Source organism: Ictidomys tridecemlineatus, chromosome 1, assembly GCF_052094955.1.
Source record: "Ictidomys tridecemlineatus isolate mIctTri1 chromosome 1, mIctTri1.hap1, whole genome shotgun sequence".
Lineage (NCBI taxonomy): Eukaryota > Metazoa > Chordata > Mammalia > Rodentia > Sciuridae > Ictidomys > Ictidomys tridecemlineatus.
In genome coordinates, this window is record NC_135477.1 from 37092411 (window position 1) to 37108992 (window position 16582).

A 16582-nucleotide genomic window follows, 5' to 3' on the forward strand; every position below is an offset into this window, starting at 1 on the left:
ATAAATGTGAAGCCCATGAATTTTTTTCCTTGTGGATGAAACATCTATATTTTAACTTCTTACTGTGTCAGAATAATTGATCAGGTTAAAATGTGCTGGTTTAGAGTATTTTCATTTAGAAGTTGTGTGGCATGGAATGGGCTTCACATGATTACTTGTCCTGTTTATCTTTTAGTATATTTAAGCTCAGGAACCTTTTTGATTTTTATTTCTGAGAGAACTAAACATTCATGAACTTGTCTTTTTATTTTATTTAATATTTCTTTTTAGTTGTAGGTGGACACAATACCTTTATTTTATTATTTTTATTTTCATGTGGTGCCAGGAATCGAACACAGCGTCTCACACATGCTAGGCAAGCACTCTACCACTGAGCCACAATCCCAGCACTCGTCTTTTTATTTTAAAGAAAGGACTGTAAGTAGCACATAAGAGCACTGCTTTACATATTTTTAAACTTTCTATAGATGTATGAAAATATTGTTCTATATGTAAAATGCTATATCTTTTCATACATTGTGAGATATTTCCATAGTGTATATATATGAGCAGTTCTTTGTAATTAGTTTTCAATGTTATATAGTGTTTCATCATAATAGTTCACAACTGTACTTGCCCATTCTCCTATTGATGGACATATTAGCTAATTTCTAACATGTTGGTATTATAAGCAATACTGCAATAAACAAACTTGAATAAATGCTTTTGTAATTGGTGAGTACAGGGCAGACAAATCTGTAGGACAGATTCCCAGAAGTGGAATTCTGGGTCTAATGATAGTTTTGGTAGGTATCTTGATAAATTTGGGGGAGGGGTTTGATCTGGGGAGGTGTACTGGGATTGAACCCAGGAGAACTCTGCCACTGAGCTACATCCCAGCCCTTTTTACTTTTCACTTTGAAACAGGTTCTCTCTAAGTTGCTAGGGCTAGCCTTATATTTGTAAGCTTTCTGCCTCAGCCTCCAGAGGGATTATAGGTATATGCCACTATACCAGGCAATTATTTCATTTTTACCGTACCTTATTGTACTTTCCAAATGCAAAACACTCATGTAAGCATAATTTTAACATAATCCTAAAGAACACGGGATAAACTTTAATAAATGGAAAGATATACTGCATTATATATATAATGTCTCAATATATCAGGTATGTCAATTGCTCCTAAGTTAATTATAAATTCAACAATACTTTTTGGGCTGAGGGTATAGCTCAGTTGGTAGAGTGCTTGCCTCACATGTACAAGGCCCTGGGTTCAATCTCCAGCACCCAAAAAAAAAAAAAATCAATAATGCTTTCTATCATCTAAGGAAGTTCCCTTCTGTTCTTAGTTTGCTAAATTAGAGTTTTTATCATGAATGGGAACTGAATTTCATTAGATGGTTTTTCTCCTTTTAGTGATATAATCACAAGGTTTTTCTTCTTCAATGTGTTAGATTAATTAATAACTGTCATTGAGAGCTATCTTAAAGAGTAAGTCATTTGTAGTGGGTTTTAAATATATCTACATATTCTTTCATACTCCTCTCTTCAAGTGAGGATGCAATGGTTTAGATGAGGTCTGCCCCACCAAAACTCAACATGTGAAATTATATTGAAATATGGAAGGATATTTAAGAAGTAATCATGCCATGGAGTTGAAGGGATTAACATAGTTCTTAAGAAACTGGCATGGTATTTGTATTAATTAAATTTTTAATTAATTGGTACTGAGGATTGAACCCAGGGCACTTAATCACTGAGCTACATCCCTAGTCTTTTTATTTTGAGACACAGTCTCACTAAATTGCTGAGGGAACTTGCCATCCTCTTGCCTCAACTTCCTGGGCCACTGGGATTATAGGCGTGCCCCACCACACCGTGGTTACTTATTGAGAAAGAGTTGTTATGAAGTGAGCCTGGCACCTTTTGGTCTTTCTCTCCTCACAGATATCTCTGTTCTGCATGCACCACTTCCCACCATGAGACCCTCCCCAGAAGCTGAGAAGATGCCAGTGCCTTCCCAGCCTCGTAAAACTGTAACCTAATGAGATACCCAGAATTGAAACCTCCCAGATAAGCGGTTCCAAGTTAGTGTTTCAAATTATTAAATTTTGAGATAAAATGTTATGCAACAATGATGATTAACACACACTATTCTTGGGACTTCTGAAATAATTTTAGTTTGTCATTGCTGTATGATAATTTGTTTGGTCTTTGCCCCTGGTTCCTGGGAGAGAACATCTAAATTCTTGGAATTTCCTGGGTAAAAGGAGTCTAGGATCATTCCTCAGTCTATAGCAACAAGATGGCTCAGTATGGAGGCTGGACACCAGAAAGACCACCATGCATTTAGGGAGTTGGGGCTTTGAGTCAGCCAGACTCTAAAGAAAGCAGAAAGCTAGTAACTGAGTCACCTAACCATTTATTCATGCCTACACAAAAACCCTGTGGAAACTACAGCTCAGGTAAGTTTCCTGACTGATGAACCTATGTTGTTCTGGCAGGGTAATAAGTCCTGATCTCAGGAAAAAGGGCATGGACTCCACATTTGGAATCCTCTCAGACTTCACCCTGGCCTTGATCTAGATCTTTTATAATAACATTGTAATTATAATATCTTAACTGAGTTCTATGAGTCACCTTAGTGATTTATGTAACGTAAGGTTATTCATGGGAACCCTGGATTTGCAATCAGTCTGAAAGGCAAATGGAGGACCAACAAACTTGTAACTGGCACCTGTAATAAGGACAATATTTTTATTTTTTAAATGAGGGCAGACTTATTGGAGACTGTGCCCTTAAACCTGTAAGGTCTGATACTAACTATGTCAGAACTGTATTACAGTCAGTATTATACATATTATATATAACATTTAGATACACTACTGGATTTATTTTCCCAATGTTTTGTTAGATTTCACATAAGCAAGACTATAACTTTTTCTTCATATTATATGTCTGGATTTATTATCAAGATTTTAATAGTCATATACACTAAACTAAGGAATATTCCTTATTTTGCTATTCTCCAAAATAGTCTATGTAAATCTGGACATCTCTGCTACCTGAATAGTTTAAAGAACCCAGAACTCTGTCTGCCTGGTACACAGCAAGAGCTCTGTAACTATTCATTTTTATCTTCATTACCTCCTATTTCACTTTGTTGAATTTATTTTACTGTTCCTTCTCTAATTTAGATTACCTTCATAATATTAATTCTTCTAAATACAAATATGTGAAGATTTAGTGTATCACAGAGATTTTAATGTGTGCTAATTTTCTTTCTTTCTTTCTTGTTTTTTTTTTTTTTTTTGGTGGTGCTAAGGATTGAATCAAAGGCATTATGAATGCTGGGCAAGTACTCTACCAACTGAACTATATTACCAGCCGCCGTTTTAATTTTCCTTATTATTTAGTTCTAGGTGTTTTCTGATCTGCATCATTGTTTTAATTTTGACCTGTGGGATTTACAAAAGTATGTTTTTAAATTTCTGAGTGTGTGTGTGTGTGTGTGTGTGTGTTAGTATAGTTAATCATTTCTGACTTAAGTGCACTTTTGCCAGAAAACATGATCGAAAATTATATGAAATGTACTAGAATCATGCTGTACAACCCAATAAAGTTACTTTTATAAAATATTCTCTGTGTGCTTGAAAAGAACACATCTTTAAAGAGTTGGGAGGTGTAGTTTGGACAAACTTTTAAAACTCAATGACCTTTCCTTCTCTTGGCTCAAAAACCTCATTTCACAGAATGGAATTAGCAAGACACAAGAAGAATTTTTATGACTTGACCTCTGTCATACCTTCCAACACTATCCACCCACACCTCCACAGCTTAACAGTACTCCAGTAATACTAAGTTAAATCCTCTTGACAAGCATTCCCTTTTAGGCTTCCATTCCTTTGCACATTCTTTATGTTCTGCCTTTGTTCCTCATCATGTTAACAACAATTCATTCTTCAGGACCTGATCTATGAATAATCTTTTGCAAGCAATCCTTGATGTCTCATTGGGTTGAGTGAAGTGTTCCACTTAAACTTCTAGTGTACTCAGAAATGCACTATAGCAGCTTCACAGATTTGTAGCCAATATTTACCCAGAAACTTTATTGAAACTGGGAATGTAGCTCAGAGGTAAAGTGCTTATCTAGTATGTTTAATTCCCAACATGGCAAAAATACAAAACAAAAAAGGCAATTTGCTGATTACTTGGTTATGTGCCATGCACTGATTCAATAGTGACAGATACTGTTTCTCCTCATATAAAGATTAGACAGGCAATTTTTCTGCTTAATAGCACTGTATTCTCCACTGTCTAGTGTATTACCAAAGAAAATAATAAATGTTCAATAAATGAAAGGAATAAAAGTTTTATTAAGGAAAATGTAATTGTGAAATTAAATCAACTATAAAATCACATAATATACTCTCATAATTCTTTATAAGTATAATGATACCTAAAAATACATCTCCAGATCTTATAGTTATAGCCAGCTACTGACCCAACAATCTCTATCCAAGTGCTAGCTCAAGAAATTTGCTCATAATTGCCGTCTTTCTGTGATTTCTAGATGTCAGAGAAAAGAAATTTGATCTACACCATAAAACATAAAATGGGGAACATTATTATACTTAAAAGCCCTATTCCTACAATATTTCTGCCTTATTTCATATTTTTATTACCTTTCATTTTTTCATTATTTCATTATCTCAGTATTTTCCACTACAATAATTAATTAAGCTATACGTTTACTAGCTTTTTCTTTTAATATTGTTTTTGATACTATGAAAGAAGAATATAAAGTCATATTCACAATTACATAGCTCTCCTACTGGTGAAACAATACACCCACTACTTTATTTTTAAAAAGCAGGTCTGTTCCCTGAACATTTAATGTAAGGGCCGTATATTTTAACAATTATGGCCTTAAAGAGGAAAATCTTGAGCTAAATTAAAGGAACAGTGCTAAAAACCAGTAAAGGTTAAAATGGGCATAAGTAGACAATTTAGTGGATTCCACGTTAATGGTCAAAGCTTGGTTCAGTAAACAGCAGAATTTGTGTGAGCTTGTCAGAAATGCAGATCTTCGGGTTATACACCTTAGACCCCACGGAATCTGAACTTGTTTTGTATAAAATATCCAGGTGATTCATTGATTCATTGGCTATCTTGACAAATAGATGTACAAATCGATCTAAGGAACAGAATTTACTGGTATATGCAAAAGCTGTATGACTACTAACAAAGCATGGGCTGGAATTCAAACCCAAAGCTATGGAAAAGCTTAAAAAAAAAAAATTAACTCTAGATGATGAGATCAGGAGAACCTTCATGAAGCTGCTGACACCTAAGTTCACACTTGAATAATGGGCAGATTCCACCATACAAGGATGTGAGGGAGGCATTCCAGATTGGGAAATCAGGGGGTGGGAAAGAAGCATAAAAATGGAAAAGCATGATCAAGATTAAAAACAGAATGAGATATCAGTAAGACTGAAAAACAGCATACTAATTTTATGTTTAATTTATCTTATCAATCATGATTTTCTTTTATTTAAAGAGAGAGAGAATTTTTAATATTTTTTAGTTTTCAGTGGACACAACATCTTTATTTTATTTTTATGTGGTGCTAAGGATCGAACCCAGCGCCCCGTGCATGCCAGGCAAGCGTGTTACTGCTTGAGCCACATCCCCAACCCATCAATCATGATTTTTTTTCTTTAAAGAGAGAGAGAGAGAGAGAGAGAGAATTTTGATATTTTATTTTTTAGTTTTCAGCAGACACAACATCTTTGTTTGTATGTGGTGCTGAGGATCAAACCCGGGCCGCACGCATGCCAGGCGAGCGCGCTACTGCTTGAGCCACATCCCCAGCCCAATCATGATTTTCTTAAAAGAACAGAGGGTTACAAAAAAAAAAAAAAAGTGAAGACTCTCAAGTGCTAGAGTAAAAAAAAAACTCCAACTTTATTCAATAGACAATGAAAAAAAATCATTGCAATTTTTGAGCAAAGAAGTAAACTCACTATGGTTCAGGAGGGTCACTGTAGACGCACTACACACGTGAGAGGAGTGGAGCAGAGAATCTTAAGTATAATTACAATAGTTCAAGAAAGAAGTAACTCAGTCTGCCTGAGAGGAAATGGGAATGGAGAAAACAATTATAGAGGTAGAGCTAACAGGATTTAAAAACTTCTAGAGCTGAATGGAAGTAGAGATAAAGATGTCATGAGAGGTTGCCTGATTTAGGTTGTTGGAGAGATTATAGACCATTAGGAGGAACAGGTGAAAGAAACTTTTGAAAACACATAAGCAGCTCTAAATCAGGCTGTAACAATGATCAAATGTGGCCTTACTATTCTAAATCAATATATACAATACAAATACAATAGAACAGTGTTAAAATAAAGGGATGTGTATGTTACAGAGCTGGGGAACTAGAATGGATAGCAAAGAAAGTAGAAGAAAAATTAATATGCTAAATTCAAAAATTATTAAATATATAACAAAAACAGAACTAACCTATAAAACCAAATAAATGCTGTTACTACATATCTCTAGAAAAGTTTTATCATATGAAAATAAAGAAGACACAAACAATATTTAGTATAAGGTATATCAATAATTATTAATACTCAATTATAAAAAAATAATAGCTAATACTTAAAAAGCTCCAATTATGTACTAAGAACTATTCTATATACTTTACATATGTTAATTCATTTAATCCTCATACTCAATTTATGAGGCAGATATTCTCAATATGCATAATTTTTCTGCCCTGTGGTACTGAGGATTGAACCCAGAGGCACTCTACCATGGAGCTATACACCCCCTAGCCCTTTATATTTTTTGTAAAATTAAAAAGGATCTAAATTGCCCTGTCTGGCCTAGAAATTGTGATCCTCCTGCCTCAGCCTCTTGAGTTGTTGGGATTAAAGGTGTGTGCCACCACACCCAGTCTTATTATGCATAAACTTTAGTTTTTTGATACTCGGGATCTAACACAGGGACACTTTATCACTGAACTACATCCACATTCCTTTTTATTTTGAGACAGAGTCTTACTAAGTTGTTTTGGGCCTCACACAATTGCTGGGACTAGCCTTGATCCTGCAATTCTCCTGCCACAGCCTCTTGAGCTGCTGGGATTACAGGCATGCACCACTGTACTGGGCTCATTATGAATAATTTTAAAATCTGAAAATCAAGAACCCAGTGCATGATTTTCTAGAAATGTATTAAATACCAAAAGTAAGTTAAAAGGGTGCAGAATCATAAAAAATAACCTAACTATAAATCAGCAGTCAGTGAGATGAAAATAAGATAGAAGGGAAAGTAGTGAGTAAAGAAACAGGACAGAAGATAGTGAAGAGGGACTTATGATTTGGTATATATTTTTTAAAAGTTATATGATAGTTTATTAATGTTCACATCTTCTAAAAATTAAAAACTGTTTCTGAGATACCTAGATTGGAAATTACCTTACACATAGTTACACTATAAAATGGCAGCACAGAAAGAAATTGCTAGGCAATAGTATAAAGTTATAAGTTGAATGCCACTATAGAATACGAAAAGATGTTGCTGTGGTTTGGATGAAGGTGGCACTATTGAGAAGTGGTAAAACTTTAAGGAGGGTCTTCTGGGAGATTCTCAGATCTATGAGGGCATGCTCTAGAAAGAGACTGTGGAACTTAAGTCTCTTTCTCTTTGCTTCCTGACTCATGAGGTGAGCAGTTAGCCGCACCAAGCATTCCTTCTCAGAGATCCAACTGGAGCAACCTCATCTTGAACTGGGACCTCCAGAACTGTAAACCAAAATAAACCTTTTCTCTGTTTAAGTCAACCATCTCATGTATTTTATGACAATAATGGGAAGATGGCTAACACATATACTGCTGAAAATCTTGGGACACGCTCTTCCTGATGTATCATATGAAGATATAAATTCACAAAATTGAATCTAAAAGCATCCAAACTGGAGAGGAATCAAATAAGTATATCAGAAGCATATTCGCCAAACTTGAAAAAAAAAACTATAATGGTATCTTTAAAACTTTAAAGTTATAAGGATGCAGTCCGAATGGAAAAGCACAATAATTAAAGAGGTGAGATGATGTTTCTGAGACTGTGAGTTCCATGTTTCTCCACAGGAGTGAGTGTGCAGGTAAATCAAGAGAAACCAATATAGTAAAGACATACTCATCTTTCTATAAGACCAGGGATACACTGCTTAGCTGCATTCAGGCCCTTAAAAGGTTCATCTCAGAAGACCTAAAGGCAACCCTCACAGACTACACTGTTGAAGAATCTTGCATGTAGGAGTGCCTGGAAACACTCAGAATCTGTCCTAGAGCTTCAAGAAATCGATGTTTGTTGGCTCCTTTGTTGTCAGTACACAGGAGAAAGAACCCTTCCTTCCAATATCTACTGGAAAAGAGGTATCTGTAGTCAGAACTAAATAAGTGCAAAGGTAGCCCAAAAATCCTAGGAATGGGCATAAAACTCACAGAACTCCTTTAAAGGGAACTCAGTAACCAGGAGGAAGTGTAAGCTTAAGACTAGAACTACCTAGGTAGAACTAACACAAGACATTAGGTGACTCATAAGTTGCTTGTTTTGACTAGGACCAAGAGGAGAAAAGGCTCTCAGCAAATTACACTGAGCAAACTACCCCAATGTTCAGGCCAAACAGATTCAAAGGCACTAGAGGTACAGTATGGGTTGCTATGTGGGTTTTCTGGCCAGTTCCTATGAGAGAGTTGCAGAACAACCTCTAGATTTTCTGAAGCAAAGATAGCCCTTGTATAACACGGTTGGAAAAGCAGCTCTTGACATGATGATGGGCCTCATAAAGAACCCAAATAAAAAAAACATTATAAAGACTTTGTGACTGGAGAGCAGGGGTTGTGGCTCGCAGTGGGGAGCTCACCTCACACATGCGAGACCCTGGGTTCGATCCTCAGCACCACATAAAAAATAAGTAAGTGAAATAGAGGTATTGTGTCCAACTACAACTAAAAAATAAATATTAAAAAAAAAAAGATTTTGTGACTGGAGCTACCATCATGAGCCACCAAGTTAAAAGGCCAGTTTTATCAGGAATCACTGTATAGTGGACACAGTATACTTGGAATAAGGCCTAGGCAGGTCCACAGGACACTAATAAACTCCAAGAGATGGCTCAGAACTTTATATTACCTATTTCTACCACACTGATGTCTCTAATTTATGCTCATACCAATAACTTTATAGTAAGTGCCCAGTAAGCAATAATGGGGAAAAAAGTCTGGGACCTAGTTAACAGATACAAGCCAAAAAGAAGACAGCTACTGCTCAACAGTCTACTCACAAGTCTGAAAGACATTACGGAGACAGTGAGTACTGTAAAGGGAGAAGAAACCAAAGAAGAAAATACATAGGTTCCTGGGCAGTAGAGAATGGTCTGGCTGATTGGGAGAATACGAAAATAAGAAACAAGACCTTAGAGAAAATCCATGTTGAATGGCCCTGTAGGAGTCAGCCCAAGACGCCACCACCACAAAGCACCAGTCACAGTAGAGGCATTTAACTACAGGCAACCACAGATAGATGACTCATCATCAATGCTATCAGCCAGTCAGTTTCTGTCTTGGTCACCTTAATACTGGAGCATGGGTCCATGAATGCAGCAGTCATACTAACAGAGGGAGGAAGGTTTTACCTAGACTCAACATCACAGGCTCCTTTTTATGAAGGCTGACGTGATTACTGCTGCTATTGAGTGTTAACTAACATATTCTCAGTGCAGAAAAAACTCTTAATCCAGATGTGTATTTGCCTTCCCTGCCCAGAGTACATCCTATTGCCAGCACCTCCATCTGAAGTGAAGGCTTATGGAGTATCTCATGGTTTGAGTATCAATTATAAGCCTCTGGATCAGCTGCAGTAGTGGAAATTATAGCTTATTCCAGTAACCTTCTTGTTTTGGATATTTCTTAAGTGATTATAACAAACCACCACTTCAAAGGTAGATGATAAGGTAGATTTAATGTGGCAAAGGTAGTTTGAGGGATAAACAGTGGAGATTCTAGCTACTTGGAGATTCTAGATACTTGTTGGTATTCTTCAACACATCCTCTCCACCTCCATTTTGTCACTGCAGCTCTGGTGGGCAATTTTACACTGTCCAACAAGAGACACCATCCAGTGTCACATCCTCTCCACCTCCATTTTGTCACTGCCGCTCTGGTGGGCAGTTCTACACTGTCCAACAAGAGACACCATCCAGATTATAAAGCATGGCTCACTTTATTCCTCAGACTTCTACAAACCTAAAGAGTACTGTGCAGTCTAGAGGTACAGTGACAGAAATGCCAGTGCTAGAACTCTTAAAAGAACCCTTAATAAACAACACATAACATTCGAGGTATAACACAGTCTTTTGGTAGGGCAAGACTATAAGGTACATTCAGAGGGTTCTCAGAGGACTGAGATCCAGTTTCCCATAGTGGTAACTAACTCATAACACATTTACCATCTTCTCTGTCCATTTTTCCTTTTCTCCCATTTCCTCTTTTTGTTTCATTTCTCAAATAAACTATCCATTTTAAGTCCTTTTCTTTAGCTAAGTAGTAGTAAAGTCAGGATTCAAACTGAAGCAAGCTGGCTCTATTGCATTGCTTTTGAACAGAGTAGAGTGACTCTTTAAAATGGTAAAAACGTGGTTCTGTACGTTATGGGATGCTAATGTCAGAAGCAATGAATAAATGTACATACAGTTATATACAGAGTTTTTTTATTATTAAAACTTTTTAAGGGTTTGGGGGTTTTGACTCGGTTGTAGAGCGCTTACCTGACATGTGTGAGACACAAATTAGAGTGCTGTCCAACGGCATAAAGAGAGGAAAACAGAAGTAAGGGTCAAGAACAAAGGAGGGGCTGGGCTGAAGCTCAGTGGTAGAGTGCTTGCCTCACATATATGAGGCATTGGGTTCAATCCTCAGCACCACATAAAAATTAAAGATATAGTGTCCATCTACAACTAAAAAAAATATATAAATAAATAAATAAAACAGAAACAAAGGAAAAGCCCAGCCTGATGGCACCTGTTTATAATCCCATTGGCTTGGGAGGCTGAGGTAGAAGGTTCACAAGTTCAAAGCTGGCTTTAGCAATTTAGCAAGGCCCTGTCTCAAAAGAAAAAGAAAAAAGGGTTGGGGAAGTGGTTCAATGGTTGAGCACCCCTGGGTTCAATCTTTGGAACAAAAAAAAAGGGGGGGGGATTAAAATGAATCATCTGAGGGGCTTTATGGAGAACAAAGTAAGTTAGTTACATACATGAACTGCAGGTAAGATTAACTCAAGTTTCTGAACCATAGCTCAAAACAGAGAAAGAGCAAAGTACTGTTACTTTTACTGTTTGTGAGTAGTGAGTAGGTGGTTATCAAACAGACATGTGCCTATTAAAATCTTTTTCTTCCGCTAGTACTTTTTTCTTCCTCTAGTACTAGTGAGCAACATCCTCATCCTTTTTTTATTCTGAGATTCTCACCAAGTTGCTTAGGGTCTCACTAAGTTGCTAAGGCTGGTTTTAAACTTGCAATCCTCCTGCTTCAGTCTCTCAAATTGCTGGGATTATAGGCATGTATCACCACACCCAACACAAAATCTTTAAAAATTCACCTGTATAAAACTAAAACCTGGCCAGGCACAGTGGCACACGCTTATAATTCCAGCGGCTCAGGAGACTAAGTTAGGAGAATCATGAGTTCAAAGCTAGCCTCAGCAACTTAGCAAGTACCTAAGCAACACAGTGAGACCCCATCTCTAAATAAAATACAAGGGGGGAGGGGAGGAGCTACAACAGTACATTCAGCATGCTTTGGGAAACAGTATTGTGACTACTAAGATAAGAATGCTAGAGTGTGTAAAAAAGTGGATGTGTAACCAATGTGATTCTGCAATCTGTATACGGGGTAAAAATGGGAGTTCATAACCCACTTGAATCGAATGTATGAAATATGATATGTCAAGAACTATGTAATGTTTTGAACAACCAATAATAAAAATTAAAAAAAATAAGAATGCTAGACTGGATTGATTAATAGGTTAGTACAAATAGGAAAGCCCTGCAATATTTCCAGTATAATGTCATGTAAGGCCCTAAACCTGGATGGTGATTAGGAATTTGAAAATAGATGATAAAAATATTCATGATATGCTATAGAGATAAACTAACAGGAGTTGATCTCTGACAAGGTATAAGATGCAAAACATGAGGAATCAGATATAACAATAAAACTTTTCTTGGGTGACAAAGAGATCACTAACAGAAGGGGAAACATTTGAGGCCAGGCTGGCCTTGAAACTGAGATCCTCCTGCCTCAGGCTTTAAAGTAGCTGGAATTACAAATATGCTCCATCACATCCACCTCTAAAAGAATCTCAAAGCAATGAGCTAATTCTTCCAAATATTGTCTTAGAATGATTTCTTTCCTATTTCTGGCATTACTACAGTTTCTTTACTTCTTTAAATTAAATTTTACTTCCAAAGATCTATTATTCTAAGATATTTAAAATCTTAACTGTAAAATGTGTTAAAATTTCAAAATAATGTAAACATTCATTTTTAATATAGTTTTCCACTCTGAACTATGCTTTCCAGTCTTTATGGGAAGAAATAAAATCCTGAAGGAAGAAATAATACTTACTTTCTATAATTAGTTAAGAAAATGGTATTGTTAAGAAATATTTTCACTCCTGAAGAAGTTTGATATTTACAAGAGAAGAAAAATACATAAGAATTATGTATGAACGCATTAAGAAGGTGATTCAACAAACTAAAGTAGCTAACACAAAGTTGTGGTGTTACCAATAAAATAAAGAAGCTCAAATAAAGTTGCAGTGGTGACATGGAAGGACTATTTTCAATTGTTAAGAAAGAAAAATTTTCATATTACTCTATTATTTTCTTTAAAATCTTTTCCTTACCTTGGAGATGTGGCTATAAAACTGTACTTCCAATTCTCTCCAAATAGCTTTGACCTATGCTTCCATCTCATGAATTCCAAGACAGTATTAAGCTGATGCATATTTTCATAAATCTGGGGGGGGGAAAGAACTTAAACTTAAGATAGAAAGAACTTTTATTTGTCAGAATTTTCTAACACATGTTAAAGCAATACTAAAAATATTTCATGTGTAAAATAACACATTTTCAATGTAAAGACAATGAAAAGTTCCAGTTGTTTAGAAACCCATCACTTTTATTATTTTCCCAACCTCTGAATAATGAAGCATATAAAGTTAGTTTTGTGGGAAAAAAAGATATCACCTATAAAATTTCCATGTTATAGTTTTGAGAAACAAAAATTTCATCATTTAAAAAAAAAAACAATAACTTTCCTAGCCTTGTGTTTGAATACACGACCAGAGTAACTCTGTATCATATACAACCATAGAATAGTATCCTAAATAGAATAAGTTATATTTTATGAATGTATAATTTTCCAAACTACCTTCTACTGACATGTATAACTAAAAAGAAAAAAAATTTTTAAAAATACAGGGGCTGGAGTTATGGCTCAGTGGTAGAGCACTCGCCTAGTATGTGTGAGACCCTGGGTTCGATCCTCAGCACCACATATAAATAAAGGTATTGTGTGCAACTACGACTAAAAAATACATAAATGTTTAAAAAATACATTTGGTTGCATGCCTGTAATCCCAGTGACTCAGGAGGCTGGGATAGGAGGATCTTGAGTTCAAAGCCAGCCTCAGCAACTTAGAAAGGTCCTAAACAACTCAGTGAGACTCTGTCTCTAAATAAAATACAAAAAAAGGCTGCAGATGTGGCACAGTGGTTGAGTGCCCCCAGGATTCCATCCCTGGTACCAAAAATAATAATAATAAGAGCTAGCTAAATAGCACTAAAATAAACAGTAAAATAAATATCAATTCAATAAGTATTACAATAAAAAATTCATATTCTTACATGGGCAGAAACATATTTGACCACCTAGTTAGTATTTCCTTTGCCCCTTTTTATCAAGTTTCATTAACCAGTTTTAATTTCATTCTAACTTCTACCTAGAATAGTAGGATTTATGAGTGTGAAGAATTAGTTGCATTGATGGGATTGGACCCATGTTAATAGTGTCATTAGGATCCTACCGTTCCAAGGAATAAACATTCTAAAAGATGGAAAACATTAGAAATTTTACTTTACTTAAAGATGTGTGGTATTTTACTTGTAGATTTTTTAAAAATAATTTTACTGAATGTATCTTTTAATTGAAACTTCAAATAGCAAAGTATTCTGTTGCATATTTTAAAAGCTATGTAAACATTACCTACATCCCACTGCAAGGTTAAAGGCCTTTGTCTTCAAGACCATTTAGAAGTATCATTTATGTTGCACTGAGGTTTAGTAGTCTTGGCAATAATGACTAAATTCATGTAAACGAGGGCAATATGAAACGGTCTGGCATATCAGATAGCAGTCTTTGTTAAAGATAAGACTCTTTACTCAGCAAGCAGGCAGCCATAAGACTATGCTAAATCTTTCATGGTCCAAGTAAAGTCAGCCTGACCCTGAAAGCAATTAGTAATGCTTTGTCTGAATTTAGGAGCTTTTAACAGTCTTCTGGTGTACTAGTTACTAGTTACCTACAACTTAACCAGGTCTCTAACTTTTTTTAGAGTACTCATATGACTTTAAAACTCTCAGATTGTCACTAAGAAAAATGCATGATGGCAGGATTGGAGACTTCATGGTTTTATTTTTTGAGACATTCATAATCTTTAAGAATTTCCCTCACACTAGTTAAAAAATAAAGGCATTATGTTTCCACTTTATAAACAGCATAAAAATTTTCCTCCAAAGCCATTTTTCCCAACTACAACTACACCATTCCTCCCTAAGGTTGTGTACAGAAAGAGAGAGGAAGTAATCACTGTATTAAACAAAGCTCAGATTAATCCATTTGCATAAAACCAAAGACAGCCAACAGAGATGGCCTGATTCTAATTTTATCAGATACTTCCAATGGAGCAAATAATAAATAATATGTAAACCACTTACCAATCATTGTTTATTACAACACTAATCATTACAATATTGTTTCCTTGAGTTACAAAACAATGTAATAGCTTTAGGCTAAATCTAAAGTTTATTTTTAATAAAAAAGGAAAAAGAAAGAAAGAAAGAAAATTGACCCTAAGACTCACTAAGGAAAATCAAGTAAGGTTTGACTTCATTATTCAGAGCTAACCAAAACAAGTCAGAGGAAAGATACACTTCACAGTACAGGTCTGCAAATAATTTCTTACATATTACAAATTGTATGAATACAGTAAAGATTAGGACCTTTGCAATATAGTGCCATAGTTCTGTAAGCACAAATCTATAAATATGCACACATATAGAAGGGAACAAGATTTACATAGGCAAAATGTTCCAAACAACTTCAACCACTTAACTTACAAGGCAATTTACAGCAGTCTGAGCATTGTAAACTTATATCCAACAATCACAGGTATGCCAGTCAAAACCAAACACCAAATAAGTATTTTTTTAGTTGTAGTTGGACATTTATTTATTTATTTTTATGGTGCTGAGGATTGAACCCAGTGCCTTGCACATGCTAGACAAGCTCTCTACCGCTAAGCCATAGCCCCAGATGCCCCAAACTAAAGATGCCTTTTCTCATAATAAGTGTTTTTATGCTAAAGATTTTATGTTTAAAATTTTCAAACATGTTAACTGTAGAAAGCACATTAAAGAGAAGGTAATTCTTTTACAAATATCAGTTTCTTAGGGACTTGAAATAAATGAAAATCAAATCTAAGTATACTCTAATGTTTTATAACAAAGAGCTAACATTAGAATTACTCAAGTTAATTATTCGCAAAAAAAGCAGACAATTCCCACATTTTATTTTTATTCCCACATTTTCCTTTACAAAATACATGTTCCTGCTATCAAAATGTACACATTCCTCTTGGTTGTTTTTTGGGAGCATCTTTTGTTTTGTTTTGGTATTGGGGACTGAATTGAGGTACTTTACCACTGAGCTACCTACCCAGCCCTTTGTATTCTGAAACAAAGCTCTCACTAAGTTGCTGAGGCTGACCTTGATGTTGTGATCCTCTTGCCTCAACCTCCCAAATTGTGGGAATTAAAGGTGTGTGTTACCACGCCTGACTTTCCTCTTGGTTTTCAAAATTATTAAAATGTTTAAATCTTAAGTCACCAAGATACTTTTGGATCACTAGGGGTTGCAGGTACAGCTAGCTCAGTGGTAGAACATTTGCTCAGTGTGAAGCTCTGGGGTTCAATACCTAACACCACACATACCCACACCATACAGAACCCAGAACCCATCAAGGACACACATTATGGGAATTATAATTATCTTCAACTCTGGGGTGTCAGAATATCACCATTAATTCCTGTATTAAGGACAATGTACTTAATAGAAAAGAATACAGCATAAGTATGATTTTGATAAATATAATCAATCAAAACTGAAGCTTAGGATTACTTTTTGAGTTTGTAATAGTTATCAAAACGTAGTGGAATTTTTAGCATTCAGAATAAGTGATTAGATTG

At 35.5% G+C, this 16582-nt stretch overlaps 1 protein-coding gene across 2 annotated transcripts in view; it reads right to left on the bottom strand.

Annotated features, from left to right (window-relative positions):
• Bmpr1a (bone morphogenetic protein receptor type 1A) overlaps positions 1–16582 on the bottom strand; it is a 127135-nt gene that overhangs the window by 52707 nt on the left and 57846 nt on the right. Inside the window, exon 2 of one of the 2 annotated variants that reach the window (XM_078038764.1) lies at positions 12961–13073. The exons of the other annotated variant lie outside the window; for it this stretch is intronic. The gene's annotated coding sequence lies outside the window, so the exon portion shown is untranslated. The remainder of the gene's footprint in view (positions 1–12960; positions 13074–16582) is intronic. 2 annotated transcript variants of the gene reach the window in all.